The sequence below is a fragment of the Callithrix jacchus genome, chromosome 19 (assembly GCF_049354715.1).
Source record: "Callithrix jacchus isolate 240 chromosome 19, calJac240_pri, whole genome shotgun sequence".
In the NCBI taxonomy this organism is placed as follows: Eukaryota; Metazoa; Chordata; class Mammalia; order Primates; family Cebidae; genus Callithrix; species Callithrix jacchus.
The window spans coordinates 17,034,881-17,051,470 of record NC_133520.1 but is presented as its reverse complement, the minus strand read 5'-3'; the positions used below and the strand labels follow the sequence as shown (position 1 = coordinate 17,051,470).

Sequence of the window (16,590 nt, the reverse complement as noted above, 5' to 3'; positions counted from 1 at the left end):
AAGCTCTGTTTCAGTTTTTGAAAATAAGAACATCCTCCTACCAGAAGCCACAAGCTCAAATGAGGAGGGGAACTTCTGGGAACTTCTATAGAGCAGACTGCTAACAGGAAAACTCTGCAGGGAAGATCCAGAGAACCAGAAAAAAACTATATCAGAATCACTGGCTCATACAACCCTATAAGCATTTATCAAATGCCTGCCATGTGACAGATACTGTGGTAGATACAAAGTTGAAGTTAAGCTTCCCATATCCATTAAAACTCTTCATGTTGCAAGCTAGAAAGAACTTGGCTCCAGCTTGATAGCAATTCTTCTGGCTCATGTAAAAGAAAGTTCAGGGGTAGGACAGGCTTCAGGGTTAGTCATTCAGTAGCTTTTGGGTTATCTCCATGTACTGATCTCATCTTCAGACTGGCTTCCCTCATTGTGCCAAATTGGCTCTTTTAAACCCCAAGATTTATGAAAGAGAGCAAAAGTTTTTATGGAGGTTAGAACTTTCCCAGAAACACATTTTCCAGAAACACCTACCAAAGATTGCCTTGTTCTTCATTGGTTCACATTGGATCACATGATCCTTCCAAAATTAATTCCTGTATCCAGAGAAATGCCATGCATTGTATGGTTTAGAAACCCAAACATATACCAATTGGCTTGGCAAACAGCATGGGATTGACTATCTCTAGATAATAAAAACTAATCTCTGGAGCTAGTGGCTGGAACCATCTTCCCTCTAAAACCAATAGGCCAAAGAGTGAATACCGAGTGAAATTTGGGATACTATCAGAGAGTGGCAGAAAGCATGCTGTGTCATCTCCCAATAAATATCCATTACCATTTCAATTTGCAAGAAGTTTACAACTTAGAGGGGAAGACAGGGCTGTAATTTACTCATAATGAAAAAGTGATGTGAGATATACAAAGTACTTTGAGAAACTAGAGGAGAAGGCTGTTTATAGCATCTGAGGGATCAAGGAGCTGAGCTGTGACAGATACATTTTTGAAAGATACAAAAATAGAAATACATTTGTTACAGGATCCTTGGGGTGTTGCTTTTTTTTTTTTTTGCCAGAAACCTCTGTGGCTGTTGGTGCTTTTGCTCGAGTTTTGCTCAGGTCTGCTGGGCTCGTTCCATCCACTCAGCCTGGCAGGCTGCACTGAGTTCATACTACTGGTCTGGATCCCACACTTGCTCCTACACATGCCAAGCAAGCCAGGCATGCAGTAGTGAGAGGTGTGTGGGCAAGTGTGTGTGGGATCTGGCCACTGTGCACAGTCAGGCCCAGTGGCTGCTGCAGTGGGGTGGGCAGCTCCAGGTGCCAGCATGGACACCAGCTCTCTGCAAGGCTGTGGCTGGACCAGGTGCATTGCAAACAGCTTCCACAACTGCCACTGGGGAACACAGTGGCACCTGGAAGTTTGGAGACTCCAGGAACCACAGGGCACCAAAGAGGGAGTCACAGCCCTGGCTCAGGGAGCTCCCAAGTCTGGACTCCCCAAAGGACTACAGCTCTTCTCTCCTTCTCTTCACCTGCAACATGGCAAGGAAGGGGCATGTTTCAGCCCTGTTTGTGTTATAGTTCTTTCAGCCCTGCCATTTAGCAGGTTCCGAGTTCTTGTCCTGCATCCAAGAGAAATGAGATATGTGGACAAATGGAGGGTGAGTACAGAGAAGATAAGCTTTATTGAGTGACAGCTCAGAGGAGGCCCTGGAGTGGGTAGCTCCTCTCTGCAGCTGGTTGTCCTGATGTCTGTGGCTCTCAGACAGGAGAGTGGGTAGCTTCTCTCTGCAGCTTGTTATCCTGATGTCTACTGCTCTCAGCAGAGAGAAGGTCCTGGAGTGGGTAGGGTAGCTCCTTTCTGCAGCTGGTTGTCCCAACATCAGCAACTCTCAGCAGAGAAGAGGTCCTGGTATGGGTAGCTCTGCTCTGCAGCTGGTCATCCTGATGTCTGCTGCTCTCAGTAGAGAGGAGGCCCTGGAGTTCTGGCTGAACTGGGAGCTTTTATGAGCTTCAGATGGGAGGACATGAGCATCAGTTGGTCCATGGGTGGCCATGGATAGGCTCAGAAAACACACCACAAGTTCCCACTCCAGTTTGTGGGGACTGGTAGCCTGGCCCCCTGCCTTCAGGCCCTCCCCTGGTGGAGCTTCACCAGGGACCCACCCTCTTCCACCAAGGAGCCTGTTTGCCTCTCACTGCCATTCATGATGCCCAGGCTGTTCATGCCAAGGGGCACCTGTAGGCCAATGCTGAGCTGCCCTCAGCCCTGCCTAGCCTTCCCTCCAATACTTGTCAGTGCCCAAAGTCCAGAGGGGGCCAAGCTGGTAGGGGGTCATCATGTTAGCACTGCTCCAAGTGTGTGCACACCCAGCTAAGCATGACAGCACCTGGGCTTGGCCCCAACCTTGCTCCAAAATCAGAGCAGATGCCAGGAGTGGGAGAGGCCAGGTAGCAGGAGCAGACACCTCTGAGCCTGAAGAAGTGGGGTCCTTCCCAGGCCCCAAGAGTACAGAGTTACAGCTTGGGTGGCTGTAGCTGCACCCAGGAGAGCAGGGTTCTGGCCTGCTCTGTGGAATGGGAGACATGGGTCCACAGCTGTGATTTGGGTGACTGTAGCTGTGTCCAGAGGTCAGGGATTCTGCCTGCTCCCAGCACCCCTAAGAGCACAGGGAGGCCCAGGTCTGCAGCCATGACTTGGGTGGCTGAAGCTGTGCCTTGTAGGGTGGGGCTCCTGCTTGCTCCCAGCCCACCCAAGAATACAGGGAGGCAAAGGTCTGCAGCCTCTACTTAGGCAGCTGTAGCTGCACCTAGGGAGCTCCACCCCACCAACTCAGAAGGGGCAGGGCTCCCACCAGGTCTGTTAAATGTGCAGCCCCAGCACCCCTCCCCACTGCAGCTGGCATGATGGCAGCAGCTACTTCAAATGGGTTGCCACTGCAATCACACTGTAGGCTAAGGGAACAACATGAACCTTTACTGGGATCCAGAGCACAGGGTGAGGGAAGTGGTAATCTAGGGGAAGTAGGGAATGACTCAAATTTGTAGTAATATTGAAATATCCAAGTAAAATATCTGGAGAAAATTTGGGAGCAGACAGACCTTGAGTGGTAGTGTTGGAAGCCTTTAACATAAGAGAAATAAACTAATATATACTAAATACTACATAGATGTCAGACTTGTTCAAAGCATTTTATTTGTATTATTTCTCTTAACTCTCATAATGAAGTACAGAGACTCCTGTCTTAATTTTACTTAAAAGGAATCTGGCACTCGAAAAGGTAACTTACCAAGGCCATTCAGCTAGACAATGGGTGAGTAGGATTCAAACCCAGATATTCCAGAGTCTGGGGGCTAAAGGTATGAATATGGCCAAGGTTACTTAGGAATAGAAGAAAAAAAAACATTTTCCATCTTTATCCCCAAAATGCAGCAATCCCCAACTCAAATGAATGCTTTGACTTTTTATTAATATACTTGTTCAAAATTCTTTTGTTGTCCATAGCTGTTTCTTCCCCATAATAGCTGGGATCTTTTTGGCTATAAGTAACTGGAAACACTGACTCAGCAAGCCAAAGCAATAAGGAAAAAGTATCGCTTCATATAACAAGAAGTCTCAGCTGGGCTTAGGGTGGCTCACACCTATAATCCCAGCACTTTGGGAGGCTAAAACAGGTGGAACACTTGAGGCTAGGATTTCATGACCACCAGCCTGGCCAATATGGTGAAACCCCATTTCTACTAAAAATACAAAACTTAGCTGAGCATGGTGGCAGGTGCCTGTGATCCCAGCTACTCAGGAGGCTGAGGCAGGAGAACTGCTTGAACCCAAGAGGTGGAGGTTGCAGTGAGCCAAGATCAGGCCCCTGCATTCCAGCCTGGGTGACAGAGTGAGACTCCATCTCAAAAAAACAAAAAACAAACAAAACAGAACAAAAAAACAAGAAGCCCCAATGTGGGCAGTTCCAGAGTTGATTAATTCAGTGAGTCAGTGACTCAGCATCATTAAGAACTCTGATTATTTCCCATTTTGCATCTTCAGCATGTCAGGCCCTTAAGCAAACTCTCTTGATAGACAAAAGATAGCAAACGGAGTTCAAGTCAACACATCAAGACCTGACAACATCCATGGGGAAAAGGTAGGCCACCTCTTCAAGTTTGACCTTTTTTTTTTCTTTGAGATGGGGTCTTGCTCTTGGCTCACTGCAGCCTCAACCTCCCTGGCTCAAGGGATCCTCCCACTTCAGCTTTCCAAGTAGCTGGGACTATAGGTGGGCACCATCATGCTCAGTTTATTTATTTAATTTTTTGTTTGTAGAGACAAGATTTTGCCATGTTGCACAGGCTAGTTTTGACCTCCTAGGCTCAAACGATTCCCCCACCTCAGCCTCCCAAAGTGCTGGGATTACAGTTGTGAGCTATCGAATCCACCCCCCACCAACCGCACCTTTTTTTCATATTAAAAAATGGCTAATCTGCCCTCATATTCTGTTGCCTAGAATTGTGTTATACACCTATTCTTAATCAATCATTAGCAAAGAAAATGGGATATTGCTTAATTGATTTAGCAAAGCGCATGACCAAGTGGAAGACAATAGATTCACAACACAATAAATTAGCGGCCAGTGCGGTGGCTCATGTCTGTAATTCCAGCACTTTGGGAGGCTGAGGTGGGTGGATCACCTGAGGTCAGGGGTTAGAAACCAGCCTAACCAATATGGTGAAACCCCATCTCTACTGAAAATACAAAAATTAGCTGGGTGTGGCGGTGGGTGCCTGTAATCTCAGTTACTTGGGAAGCTGAGGCAGCTTGAGATTGGGAGGCAGAGGCTGCACTGAGCTGAGATCAAGCCACTGCACTCCAGCCTGGGCAACAAGGTGAGACTCTGCCTTAAACACAAAACAAAACAATAAATTAGGGTTCTCTTAGAAAGGAGAAAGCAGAGGACTGGGGATGGGGCTGGGGTAGGGTAGGAGGTGGGAGATTAGAGGTTTGAGGAGGCAATCAACATGTCTACTAAATTTCCATCTACATCATATAGTTTCAATGGCAGTGATATTTCCCCAGGAGGGCAAATAAATGGTTCAATGAGGATTTTACTCTTTTTATGTGTAAAACAGAAACATAGAGTACATTAACAGACATATCATATGTCTATAATATTAAAGTTTCATAAGAAAGATGATTAGGGGAAAAAATGCCTAAAACAGCTTCCTAGAGAGGAGTGATCATGAAGAAAAGGTTAAGAAATACTGCTCAACATCAATATGTCTTTGCCCAGAAATGGAAATTCCTAAAGAAAATGAGCTGTGCTGAATAGAGTATTGTGTGGTACTCAAGGCAGCACTTGAAGGACACCTGCAAAGGGGAGTAAGTGTGAGGCAGCTGCTGGTGGCAGTGGTGATGATTATAACAACACCAGCACTCTCTGACCACTTAGTCTTTTCTATCGCCATCTGGTTCAGATCTGTACATATTATAGCAGCCAACATTCATTACATGTTTTAGTTACACCTCTCACTCTGGTGAGTACTTGGCAAGAATTAACTTGTTAAATCTGCACAACAACCAACTGAAAAGGGTATAATTATTATCTTCATTTGACAGATGAGGAAACGGAGGCATAGGAGGTTAAATGACTCTCATAAGAAAGTGATTGAAAGGGGATTTGAAAAAAAAATTTAGCATTGAAATTTCAAATATTGGTAGTCCTCACTTTCCACAGTAGTGCAAGACTGTGAAAACAGCCATGCAAACAATCTGTAATAATCAATGGGGAAAATTACAATTGTTTCATGACCTTTAAAAATGTTTGTCAAAGCATTAAAAACGCTCTTACTTTCAGTTGTAAATGTATAGGGAAATGAAAAAGTATTTTAAAAACTCAATATTTATTTAGTACACTGTGATTTTTAAAATTAGAAACATTGAAAATAGGTGTTTTATTTCTTTGTAAAAAATGTATCCAGAGTAATTTGAACAGTGCTTGCCTTCTCATTATTTAATGTACAATATGGAGTGAGCATTTTTTTTATGTCTTAGCTTATTGTCACACTCCTGAGTTTGGATTAGCTTCCAGCATTTTATCTTTTGCACTTTCAATGATGTAAAACATCTCCACGTGTGCCCATTTATGCCTGGCATTCCATTATTGGAATGCTAAACATGTGGGAGTTATTTTATATATCCTACTGCTCAAGGTTGTCTCCAAGGTCTGATTTTCAAAAGTCAAAAAATTGCATCCTCAGGCATAAATGGGTTAATGAGAAGTTTTATTCCCTCAGTGTCACTTCCTCTGAAACATCTTCATCCTCTTCACTTTCCCCATTTATGTTGATGTCACTAGCTCCCCTGGAGTCATACACAGTCTTGAACAGTAGCAGTGTTGACATTTCCACAGTTCAGAATTTTCTCCTATAATTCTATTTGTGTTGTCTCAAATTTCACTGCTATTGTTATCACTTTTCATTTGTTTGGTACATTTTCTTTCTTTCCTTCTTTCCTTCCTTCCTTCTTTCTTTCTTTCTTTTGTCTTTTTGGCCAGTTTCCACTTTTAACTACCATTTTTTTGGAAAATGTCATATGGGTTTATCACTAGTAGACAAAGAAGCAACACAAAACATGCTCCTGCCTGTGTGTGAACTGAACAACAGATGGGCAGTGACCAATCATCAACAGACAGACTTTGAAAGAAATAATGTGACTGACCACTGATCACGATGTGCATCTGTTATTTATGCAGTAATTTGGGGACTGAAGTGCCAGCAGCCAAGTTTGTACTTTACGCAATTACTCACATTAATATACTGTGGAAACTGAAATCTGAACTGTGCTGTGTGGTGACTGATGTTATTGAACTAAACCATGGCAACTGAAATCCATGCAGCTTGGAGCCATGCAAATTGAGGACTGCCTGTATGGTCATCCCTTGGTATCCTTGGGGGATTGGTTCCAGGACCCCAGCAGAGACCAAAATCCAAAGATGATCAAGTCCCTGATATAAAATGGCTAGTATTTGCATACAATATATGTACATTCTCTTTAAATTATCTCTAGATTACTTGTAATACCTGATACCATGTAAATCCTATGTAAATAGTTATTACTATATATATACACACACACAAATATGTGTATATGTATTCACATATATGTGTGTATATACGTATATGTATATGTATACATGTATATTTTGAGCCAGAGTCTTGCTCTGTCACCCCGGATGGAGTGCAGTGGTGTGATCTCGGCTCACTGCCACCTCCGCCTTTTCTGCCTCAGCCTCCTGAGTAGCTGGGACTACAGGCATGCACCACCACACCCAGCTAATTTTTGTATTTTTAGTAGAGATGGGGTTTCACCATGTTGGCCAGGATGGTCTCAATCTCTGACCTTGTGATCCACCCTCCTCAGCCTCCCAAAGTGTTGGGATTACAGGTGTGGGCCACTGTGCCTGGCCTTAATGTAATTGTTTAGGGAATAATGACAAGAAAAACAGTCTGCAAGCCATGGGCCTGCGTCCCAGCTACGTGGGAGGCTGAGGTGGGAGGATTATTTAAGCCCCTGAGTTTGAGTCCAGCCTGGGCAGCACAGAGAGACCTCCATCTTTAAAAACAATAAATAAAATAAAATAAATTATATCTGTACATGTTCAGCAGAGATGCAATTTTTTTCCAATATTTTTGATTCTCAGTTGAATCCATGGATGCAGAATCCAAGGATGTGGAACCCACAGATTTGAAGAGCCCACTGTATATACAAAGAGGCAGATTAATATAACAAATCCTAATGTATCCAACACCTAGCTTCAACCATTATCAACTAATGGCCAATCTTGTTTCTGCAGTACCCAAGCAAATCACTGACATCTCATCATTTCATTCATAAATAGTTCTATATGCAATTAAAACTGGGGGTTTGGATCTAACTCTATTGCATTCCAGGACATGAGCTTGTAAAAATGACACTGGGGAGGGCAGTAGACCCAGAGAAATGAAATGGCATACTAACAGGTATTTGCTCCTTTCATCCTGACTGCAACCCCATGAAGTCTTATTGTCCTCATTTTTTCAGATGAGGAAACTGAGGCATGGAGGGGGTAAGTGACGTGTCCAAGGTTACACAATGAGTGAGTAGTTGAGTCAGGCATTACATTGAGATCTGATTCCACATCTCATTCTCTTCCTATACATCACAATTGCACAGAAGGGGGGTCCCTAACAGTCGCAGACTTTCTCCTGTATCCAACCTCCTGTCTCAGTTAGCCCCCAGCTATGGCTAAGAACTTAGGAACCACATATTCTTTCCTTCTCTGCACCCCTGGTCTTCTTGGAATATACTCTCAATGGGGCGGGGAGGGGGAAACAAAGACTCAGCACAAATCTTTGCTGAGGTGTTGACTTCTCCCAGTCCTGAGGGAGATGGCTTCTCCTGGTACTGAATCCATTGTCAGGACCACACTTGTGGCATGCTGAGGAGGGCGCAGAAGAATCCTAGTCTATCAACAACCCCCTTCCCCAAAGGTGTCCTCTGCCACTGACTCACAGAAAAACCTAATGGAACAGGTTACTGGATTGAAACCTGCAATGCCCCAGCTGTGCCTTATCTGGGCCCAAGTTCAATGACTCTTCCAGTTAGTGTTCAAACACCTCAGCCGGGGCCGGGCGCGGTGGCTCAAGCCTGTAATCCCAGCACTTTGGGAGGCCGAGGCGGGTGGATCACGAGGTCAAGAGATCGAGACCATCCCGGTCAACATGGTGAAACCCCGTCTCCACTAAAAATACAAAAAATTAGCTGGGCGTGGTGGCGCGTGCCTGTAATCCCAGCTACTCGGGAGGCTGAGGCAGGAGAATTGCTTGAACCCAGAAGGCGGAGGTTGCGGTGAGCCGAGATCGCGCCATTGCACTCCAGCCTGGGTAACAAGAGCGAAACTCTGTCTCAAAAAAAAACAAAAAAAAAAAACACCTCAGCCCTGGACTGTGGCCTTTCAGGGCTGAAGCTCTGGCAGGGGAAGAAACTTTCCTGGAGGGATATGATACTGTGAAAACAGCAGAGGAGAGAAAGAGGGGAGTGGAGAGATGAAGAGAAGGGGGAACAGAGGAGAGGGAGAGGAAGGGGAACAGAAGGAGCCCAAAGGGGGAAGAGAAAGAAAAGAAATCCTGCCTGTCATTCTGTTGGCACCACTCTGAACACTGCCACAGATTCTAATTGGACTTGCTGTGCCCCAGCCCATAATCCCTCAAGTGCTAAGAGAACAAGCCTCATAGTGGCTTCTCAGGCTCTTTTTTTTTCTTTTCACCTACAGCTTTCTGATTTCCATGCGAAGCTTCCTTCCAAAACTAAGGCACATTTTCCCCTTGCTCCTAGAGGGTGTGCAGAGGGACAGGGTCTTTTTAGTCCCCTTTGGCTGGAGTTTCCCAACAGTCTCAGAAATGACTTTGGGTGTGGCTGGGATGAAGATATTTAAGGAAGGAGGTAGGAGGCACTAAGAACAGAGGGACTGGGGGCTGAAGAAAGAAGGAAGAAACAAGTGGCCCAGTTTATGTCTATTTAGATCCCAGGCACTATAGCCTTACATATGGCATCCCATCAATTGAAATAGGATGTAACTATTTTGTCTGCCCAAATCTACTCCCGCTTCCCAATCCTTATTTTTTGCTAACATTTACACATACCCTATCCTCTGGGAAATTTCCTCTCCCCATTCTCAATGATTCTGTTGGGACTGCCAATCACAAAACCCTTTTTGCCTCACAGAGGTAGGCATGCAACCCAGATCTGACCAATCAGACCCCTCCTTGGGCTTATATATATGGATATTGGAAAAGGGAAGCCCTCCTTCCCTCTGGGGTTGCTAAGAAGAAATTAAATAAAACTAGAATGGCATAAACCTGTAGTCCCAGCTACTCCAAAAACTGAGGCAGGAGGATTGCTTGAGTTTAGGAGTTCGAGGCAGCAGTGAGTTGTGATTGCACACTACATTCTAGTCCGGGCAAAAGATTGAGATCTTATCTCTATTTTTAAAAACACTGAAACTAGGGTGGGTGCAGGGGCTCATTCCTGTAACCCCAGCACTTTGGGAGGCCAAGATGGGAGGATTGCTTGAGGCTGGGAGTTTGAGATCAGCCTGATCCACATAGTGACACCCCATCTCAAAATTAAAAAAAAAAAAAAAAAAAAACTATTTCAACCATTGCCACCCTTTTAAGGAGGAAGCTCATTTGTAGTAGGAGAAAATAAGGGCAACACACAGAAAGAAGTGTGTGTGTGTCTGTGTGTGTGTGGAGAAAGAGAAATTGAGATTCATGTTTCTATCTGTCTATTTATGTATCTATCTATCCAACCATTCCTGACAACTCTATTTTAGTCTCTAAATTATGTTGTAATGTAAACTAGCAATACCTCTGTGAATCAATGTGTATGTGTGTAAGCTGGTTTGAGTTGGATTTTTAATACTTAAAAACAGACAGTCCTAATAGATTTCTTTCATGCTCCCAGCAATCCTATGAAGTAGTCAAGGCTCAGAGAAGTACATTGTCCAAAGTCACGTAGGCAGCACCAGAGAGTCAAGATTCATACCTGGTCTCTCTGATCTTCCAGCTCTGAAGCTGGTACTTGCCAGCTCCCGAAAATGGGTTAAACCTGATCCTAGCCCAAAGTAACAAAGCCTGTAGGGAGAGTTAGACCTTTATACAACTACAATGCAAGACAGAACATAATGCTATAATATAATAAAGATACAAATAGAATTCACTGGATACACAGGGGAGAAAGTATTTGAGACCAAATTGTGCCTAAGGCATCCCAGGCCCAGTTTGGGGTTGGGGGAGATTCCTGCATACTTGGATGCCCAAAGAAACCTCAACATGACCAGTCTTCCAAAACTGTTTCAGGCTTTTGTGGACCCTGACATTTACAGATGTATGACCAGCAGCTTGTACAACCCTGAACAGAAACTTATTGCTGCAAGCCGTTGCCACTGTTTGCAGAGCATGGTGCTGTTTGTGCAGTTGCCCTAAAACCTTTGTCCCAAGAAGTCCCACCTCCCCCTGCCATTCGCTATCACAGCTCTGCTGCCTGAACAGTTGGCCTCCATTACTTCTGCTACAATCACCGTGAGCCTGAGGCTGGTAGGGGCTGGCAAAAGGTTCAACATGGATATTTATTTCCCATGCATCTACCAAGGGAAATGAATTTGTACGTGCCATTTACAAGCTATTTGCAAAGTGTGCAGTACATTCTGTTTTTTCATAGAGTCTAAAAAAATGGTTTTCAATCTTTTCTTTTTCCTATTCTAGACCACTTTAAGCTGAGCAGAATAACCCATAGTCGATTTACTCCATCCTTTCTCACATACAAGTGGAAAAATAATGCAAGCATACTATGGAGGCGTCAATGTCAAGTATCTTGGGGGTTGTATATGTGCTTTTGCAACCAAGGCATAAATGATTCATATTCAAATTGCAATACATAATTGTCTTTAGGTACCAGAAAATTAAAGGCCAAAAATAAAATTAAAACAAAGATGTATCACTGGTCACCTTAAGGTTCAAACAAATCCCAACTAACTCGATAATGATGAAGCTACATTAACAGTAAATTATAATTAGAAGCAAGAATGGCAGTAAATGGAGACCTTGACCCACACACGACCAATAGCACTGATGGGAGACTGATGATAAAGTACCTAACCACACAAGGCAGGATGGGCCAGGCTCCAACAGTGCCGGGCCACACTTTCTGTAGAGGCCAAACTTCTCAGGAGAATACAAAATCAGAAACCTCAACAAAATTTGGTAGCACCCTGATTTTTGTTTATAAATTCCAACCTGGGTTAACCACTTAGCAAGCTTTTAGTAAGTAGGTCTTAAATGTACATAAAAATGAGTGTGGATGAATTTGTAAAAGCGCTTCCCAAAGTTAATTGTTTACAGTAGTTCATCCTAAAGGGATGACTTGCTTTCTTGGGTCAGTTTAAGGCCCATCAGGTGGGTCTTGGGTAGCATTTAAGAATCACTGTTTGGAGCTGGGCACGGTGGCTCACGCCTGTAATCCCTGCTCTTCGGGAGGCAGAGGCAGGGAGATTTCCTGAGCCCAGGAATTCATGAGCAGCCTGGCTAACATGGCAAAACCCTGTCGCTACAAAAAAATATGAAAAAATTAGCTGGGTGTGGTGGTTTGCACACCAGCTACTTGGGATGCCAAGGCGGGAAGATCTCTTGAGCCTAGGAGGTCAAGGCTACAGTGATCCATGATCATACCACACTCCAGCCTGGGCAACACAGCAAGACCCTGTCTCAAAAAAAAAAAAATCACTGATTAAAAGGCATTGGTACGCAACTAAATTGTTTGTTACATGCAGGGGTCTTGGACTATGAGACACGAGATGTGAGAATCAGAAACATTTGTTCCAACTCTCTTGCTTTCTACTATAAGAGTTATGCTAGGACCTTGAGCTAAAGCTAAGCATTCCAGCCTGATACCACCAGTTAGGTTAGCACGGAGGTTAATGTGAGTTGGAAGATTTCATACTTGCTAATTTAAAAGAAGCAACTTCTTCAAAGCAACAGAGGTGAATGTCAGCAATTCAAGGAAGTGTTAAGATATTTTACTTGTGGCTTAAAAATCAGGCTAAAGAAAGACTCGAAAGCAGTCTGCCAGAAAACCTAGCAGCGTCCATCTCCAAAGGGTGCAATACCCAGGTAACTCTATTGTAGAAAATAACACTTTACAACTGTGTAACACTTTAACCTCTCCAAACACATTTGCATGTATTACCATCATCTCCAAAAAGAAGAGTGAGTTTCTGAGGTGTCCTGGCTCCCTGACCTCTTTTTTCTTTCCTCAGCTCTCTCCTTCCTTCTCTTTGGGTCCAAATGCCTCTGGATTTGTTCCTTTCTTTCTTGTTCTTTCAGTTTCTCAGTTCCTGCCTCAGTAGCTTGGTCAGGCCTTGCTTATCCTTAAGATGCTTCAGGACTTTTCAGGGTTACTCAGAGTTCAAAAGAAATCAAAATCTAATTCAACCTAGATTTGTTGAGTCCTTTTTAAAGAATAAAACTTTTTGGCTTTTGGCTGGGCATAGTAGCTCACACTGTAATCCTAGCACTTTGGGAGGCTAAGGCAGGAGGATGGTTTGCGGCCAGGAGTTAGAGACTGATTTGGGCAACACAGCAAAATCCCTTCTCTACAAAAAATACAAAAATGAGCCAGGTGTCGTGGCACATGCCTATAGTCTTGTCCTTGCTACTCCGGAGGTGAACATGGGAGTATCACTTGAGTCCAGGAGTTCGAGAGTAGGCTATGATTGCACCACTGCACTCTAGTCTGAATGACTGAATGCGGCCCTGTCTCAAAGAATTAAAATGTCTAAAAAAAAAAAAGAAGTGGCTTTCCAAATGTGTAAGGTAGGGCCCTTTATGTAAAGCCCTCATTCCTGGATAAATAATTGAAGGTAAGCAGGTTTGGGAATGGTCAGTTCCTCATGTGTAGCATAGACTATCACAGTCCTCTAGCCTCACTGAGTCAGTGAGCGAGCACTGTGAACCCTAAAGTTCAAAGTCATTTGGGAAGTATTATGGGTTGAGTGTTTCTCCTTCCCCTCAAGTTCATTTGTTGAAGTCCTCCTAACCCCCTGTACCTCAGACTATAACCTTATTTGAACACAGAGTCTTTATAGAGGTATCAAGTTAAAATGAGGTCACTGGAGTAGGCCTTAATCCAATGAGATACCAGCATGACTCGTATCTTACAAGAAGGGAAAATTTGGACGCAGAAACAGACAGTGGACGATAATGTAAAGACACAGGAGGAGACAGCCAGCTACAAGCCAAGGTGCGGGGCCTGGAACAGATTTTTCCTTCATGGCCCTTAGAAGGAGCCCCAGCCACATTTTTTTTTTTGAGATGGAATTTTGCTCGTTGCCCAGGCTGGAGGGCAGTGGTGCGATCTTGGCTCACGGCAACCTCTGTCTCCCAAGTTCAATGTCTCATCCCTTAGTCTCCCAGGTAGCTGGGATTACAGGTGCTGCCACCATGCCCAGCTAATTTTTGTATTTTTAGTAGAGATAGGGTTTCACTGTGTTGGCCAGGCTGGTCTTGAACTCCTGGATTCAGGTGATCTGCCCACTTCAGCCTCCCAAAGTGCTGGGATTACAGGCATGAATCACTGTACCTGCCCCCCCTCCCCCGCCATATTTTGATCTTGGACTTCTGCCCTCCAAAACAGATTTCTGTTGATTAAGCCATCCAGTCTGTGGTACTTTGTTACAGCAGTCCTAGCAGGCTCATCTAGAGAGCAACAGAACTCAGGAGACTAGTTTTTCCCACCTCCTCACAAGATGGTTTTAATAACAAAATGAGCTAATAGAACTAAAGCACCTTGTAAATAGTCAAAGCTACAATGAAGATGAAAGGAATTCATATTAATATGCTAGCAGTCCCTGGCTACCATATTGAAAACTACTGGATTTTAAAAATTAACCCTCTTCTATGCATACAACTGAATCCTTTTCCTGCATACACTTTTCTCTAGAGAACACATATCACCTTTAACATACTATGTTTTCCTTATTTATTTTGCTTATTCCCTATCTCTTCCCACTAGCAGTAAAGTTCCATGAAGGCAGGGACTTTCTGTTTTGTTCACTGCTAACTAACCAGCACTTAGAACTTTTCCTGGCTCATGGCAAGTCCTCAGCATGCACTTATCATTCATGTATGTTAGATGAATGATAAATGCACATTTGCATCCTCATCTTTATCAGGCTATTGCCTACTGATCCTTTAAGGCCTAACTCAGGCATCCTCTTTCTTAGGAAGCCGCCCACACCACTTTCTTCTTTCCTGCTTTGGAGCTCCCCCTCCATTCTCTAACATGGATGTTTCCAACACTGCAGTGACCACATTGCGTTTGTTTCCACGACTCCCTCACTGTGGGATTTGAAAGTGGGAAACACCCAGGTCTATATACCCTGTAGTTGAAGGAGGCGGCTCTGTGCCTGGCCCTTGGTGAGCATTCTGTGCTTCTCTGTTGAGTGAGGCAGTAGCTGGAGAGCAAGGGAAGGGCATGCACAGATGGTGGATCAGAGGTGGCCCACAAAGGGGTACTAACCTTGTAGCCTAGGCTGTGCCCTTGAGCTAGAATAGTCAACAACACTGAATACTGAAAAGGAAGCCCACAACCACAGGCTGCTGAAACCACAGAGCAAACCAAAGTGGAGAAGAGTGAGGCCAGCTGGGAAGGTGACCTCCAGGTTTGGAATAGAAGTAAAATAAAATTTGATAAATCAGAGCAGTGATATGCAAAGCACTTTAAAGAGAAAAAACTGAAAGTTGGTTGGAAATGCAAAATAGGAGTTTCACCTGATTAATATGTTAACATAATTGAACAGAGAATGAGTCACCTGGGGCTGAGATGGGGCATGGGGTTATCAAGAAATTTTGGTTAGAGGTTGGGCACAGTGGCTCATGCCTTTAATCCCAGCACTCTGGGAGGCTGAGGCTGGTGGATCACTTGAGGCCAGGAATTCAAGACCAGACTGGCCAACATGGCAAAACCCCATCTCTACTAAAAATACAAATATTATCTGGGTGTGGTGGTGGGCACCTGAAATCCCAGTCACTCAGGTGGCTGAGGCAAGACTCACTTGAACCTGGGGGGTGGGGTTTGTAGTGAGCCGAGATTGTGCCACTGCACTCCAGCCTGGGTGACAGAGAAGACTCTGTCTCATTTTTTTTTGTTAGAAAAGGGAGAACTGGCCAGGCACCATGCTCCTGTTGTAATCACAGCAATTTGGGAAGCCAACGTGGGAGGATTGCTTGAACCCAGGAGTTCAAGATCGACCTGGGCAAGATGGTGAGACCCCCACCTCAATTAAAAAAGAGAGAGCGCGAGAAAAGGAAGAACTAAGAGACCTTTTGTCAGCTGAGCTGCTGGGTAGAGAGTGCCTGGAGTGGGGATGAAGATATCAGATCTAGCTGGGGAAGTGTTTGATGGAAACTAAGTTTCAGAGGTGGGGCAGGGTCTGTCTGAGAAAGGGAAGGCAGTGTGAATAGCAAGTAGTTGGAGGTGGGGCTCAAATATAATAGAATAATTCATGGTAAGAATTCTCTGCCCCATGTAGAACATGGTGGTGGTATCTGCATTTACAAAGGAAAAAGTATAAGCCAGGGCAATGGCTCATGCCCATAAACCCAGCACTTTGAGAGACCAAGGCAGAAAGACCACTTAAGCCCAGGAGTTCAAGACTAGCCTGGACAATGTAGCAAGACACTTTCTCTACAAAAACTGCATACCTGTAGTCCAAGCGACTCAGGAGACTGAGGCAAGAAGGTCGCTTGAACATAGGAGAGTGGGGATACAGTGAACTAGGATGATACCACTGCACTCCATCCTGGGCAACAGAGTGAGACCCTATCTCCAAAACAAAAATAAAGAAAAGAGAAATAAAAAGTACAGGAAAAACCATCTGTAAAGGTCACTGTGCTCTGAGGGAAGAACTAAGGATCTCAGCTCATGTTTCTCGTCTACAAAGAATGAGGAAAATTATCACTGGCTTGGCCAGGCTGAATTGCCTTTGGGGTTTCACAGTCTTGAGGG

General features: G+C 44.3%; 1 pseudogene across 1 annotated transcript in view; it reads right to left on the bottom strand.

The window, feature by feature from the left end:
* The window catches only part of LOC118149555 (peptidyl-prolyl cis-trans isomerase NIMA-interacting 4 pseudogene), a 131,341-nt pseudogene that overhangs the window by 56,244 nt on the left and 58,507 nt on the right, over positions 1 to 16,590 (bottom strand). Inside the window, exon 3 of the transcript XR_013529735.1 lies at positions 1 to 16,590. This exon is cut by the window's left edge and continues 13,939 nt beyond it; it is cut by the window's right edge and continues 38,155 nt beyond it. The product of XR_013529735.1 is annotated as a peptidyl-prolyl cis-trans isomerase NIMA-interacting 4 pseudogene (transcript).